The sequence below is a fragment of the Entelurus aequoreus genome, linkage group LG04, assembly GCF_033978785.1.
Source record: "Entelurus aequoreus isolate RoL-2023_Sb linkage group LG04, RoL_Eaeq_v1.1, whole genome shotgun sequence".
Lineage (NCBI taxonomy): Eukaryota > Metazoa > Chordata > Actinopteri > Syngnathiformes > Syngnathidae > Entelurus > Entelurus aequoreus.
Window position 1 is genome coordinate 87,121,341 of NC_084734.1, and position 2,909 is coordinate 87,124,249.

Consider the following 2,909-nt stretch of genomic DNA (forward strand, 5'->3'; position numbering starts at 1 on the left):
AAAATGATCAAGTATGACACATAGAATGGATCTGCTATCCCCGTTTAAATAAAAAAAAATCATTTCAGTAGGCCTTTAAGTTCCCAAGAGGTGATTCATGATGTTAAAACAGCCAGTTCATATAACCTATACATACAGAGACCCCGGCATTGGTTAAATGCTGGGGAAGTATTTAGGTACCTATTGATTTTATTTTATTTGATCTTACTCTGAGTTAACCCAGGTTTGCACTTTAATTTGTCAGTGTACACTTGGGTCACTGAGGCAACCATCATTTTTTTCAACAAGATTGTCTAAAAAATCCAGAAGTTTGTTTTAAATACCATTTTTCATACTTTCAAAACATTTGCTTTTCAAACATTTCAGATTCAGAACCAGTTGAAAAATTGGGACACATTGCAATTAATTGCCAATTTAAGTTAATGGCCTAATTTTTGTTAATCTGAATACAAATGTTTTTCCTCATATATAGTGGCACATGTGACATTTATGTAAATACATTAATACACAAAGAACAGAGGTTATAGTATCAGGTTGGAGAAGAGATACATTTACTATGGTGAGAATAATCATCAGAAAATCCCAAATTTTCAAAATGTACCTGGCAGTCTTTGATCAGCTCCTCTCCCGACTCTCCAAGGAACTCCATTAGGCAACGTATGATGCCTTCAACATGTTGCTATAAAACAGAGAAGCAAATTTATTGCAAAGAACATGTATATGCAAACAGATACACAAAGTTCACTATGCCATGTAAAAGGCAATGTAATTAAATTATATTAATTTATTTATTTAATTTGAGAGAGAGAGAGAGAGAGAGAGAGAGAAATGATAAATGGGTTATACTTGTATAGCGCTTTTCTACCTTCAAGGTACTCAAAGCGCTTTGACAGTATTTCCACATTCACCCATTCACACACTGATGGCGGGAGCTGCCACGCAAGGCGCTAACCAGCAGCCATCAGGAGCAAGGGTGAAGTGTCTTGCCCAAGGACACAACGGACGTGACTAGGATGGTAGAAGGTGGGGATTGAACCCCAGTAACCAGCAACCCTCCGATTGCTGGCACGGCCACTCTACCAACTTCGCCACGCGATAGAGAGAGATAGACAGAGAGAAAGCGAGAGATATAGAGAGGTAGAGAGATAGAGAGAGCGCGAGAGATAGAGATGGATAGAGAGATAGATAGAGAGAGATGGTAATAGCTAGCTCAGTGTGTATGAGCCCAACACAAGATGACTGACACAAATGACATTAATGTCCCTGTAACTTTACCTGGCCAAGTCAATCCAGCATCGGTCTGATTTCGTGCCTGCAACCCCGCCCTTAGTCCTAAATATCTCCAGGAGTTTGGGAGTGTGTGTGTCCAGTTTTGACAAAAAGGTTTGCTCCAGATGAACTGTTGTTATCCTTCTGAACTCCTCTTTGATCTGAAACAGAAGATAAAAACACAACTTGATCAAGACACGCACCTTGCTAGAACAATTAATACTGTAGTCTCCCCAGTATAATATAATACTATTGAGCATCAACACAAACGTCTGCCTTCAAAATGAGCATACATACCTATAGTGTTTTAACAATCCTATTGGCTTGTCTGATTCAAAACTACACATCATACACCTCCATCTCATGTTGAGGCACCTGTAAAATAAATTCAACATCTCATAACTAAACCATATTGGTGTCATTAAAAAATTCAATTTAAACCTTCAACAGCACTAATTTGATCTTACCTTGCGTAAGCTGTTGAGACCAAACTCCTGAGAGTCAACGTCCTTCAATATTCTGTGAAATATGTTGAGAAATGATATTAGGACATGTCATTAAAATACCATGTGTTGCAATATGAGAAATGAAAGCAAATGTTTATATGAAGAACACTGATGACACAGAAAGTTCCCCTAAAATATTTTTGACATTAAAATGACCACGGATGGTGTAAAGTAAATTAACCTTGCTCCAAAATTACGAATCCCACCTTACAGGTTTAAGTTACAATTGATATATTTTCAGGTCCTGAAGAGGGTGTGCTTGTTGCTGCAATTTTGCAATTCGGTTTCAAATTTTTTTGAAACCGAATTGCAAATTGCAATTTTTTCTCATTGGAATACTTGTTTAAAAAAAAAAAAATCCAGCTCCCCCACAGTAACCACAAAACTGAAACCAATAGCATACTTTCTGAATTTAAAACAGCATGTCAACAACTGTTTATGAGCAGATATTACTGATATTTGCCACAGATCATATTATATATTATAAACATGAGTCTACTAGGGCTGGACCCGAATAGCCAATCTTTGTGGTGGTATAAGCGGTTCGGGAGGCGGAAAGAGGACCCGACAGAAAGGCATGCTGTTGGACTACCGCCAAAAATATAAAATCAATAAACAGCAGGAGATATCCATGCTAATGCTGTCGGACTCCGGAGCAAAGAAATTGCTATATATATATATATATATATATATATATTAGGGCTGCAACAACTAATCGATTAAATCGATTAAAATCGATTGCCAAAATAGTTGGCGATTAATTTAGTCATCGATTCGTTGGAACTATGCTATGCGCATGCGCGGAGGCTTTTTTAAAAAAAATTTTGGTTATTTTTTATTTATTTTTATAAACCTTTATTTATAAACTGCAATATTTACAAACAGCTGAGAAAAATAATCAAAATAAGTACAAAAACAGTACAAAACAGCGCCAGGGCGGCGGTGAGGCTACGTCTCATGAGGTGGCGTAAGCTAGCCAATGATGTGTCATGTGCAGCTCACGTGACGACGGCGTCTCCTTTGCTGGAAAAATTAGTGGCAACAAGCATTCATGAGTTCAGCTTTTTTGTGAGTAACGTTAAAGTTATGCCTTTGTTGCAACGCGGGGCTGATAATGTGTCTCCGGCACATTTG

At 37.6% G+C, this 2,909-nt stretch overlaps 1 long non-coding RNA gene across 1 annotated transcript; it reads right to left on the bottom strand.

The window, feature by feature from the left end:
* Positions 1–600: 600 nt before the first annotated feature.
* Positions 601–1,833, bottom strand: LOC133648036 (uncharacterized). The gene is made up of 4 exons (XR_009825823.1): positions 1,737–1,833; positions 1,567–1,644; positions 1,276–1,430; positions 601–679 (listed from the first exon to the last, which is right to left on the bottom strand). It is a non-coding gene; the product is annotated as an uncharacterized LOC133648036 (long non-coding RNA).
* Between the last annotated feature and the right edge of the window lie 1,076 nt (positions 1,834–2,909).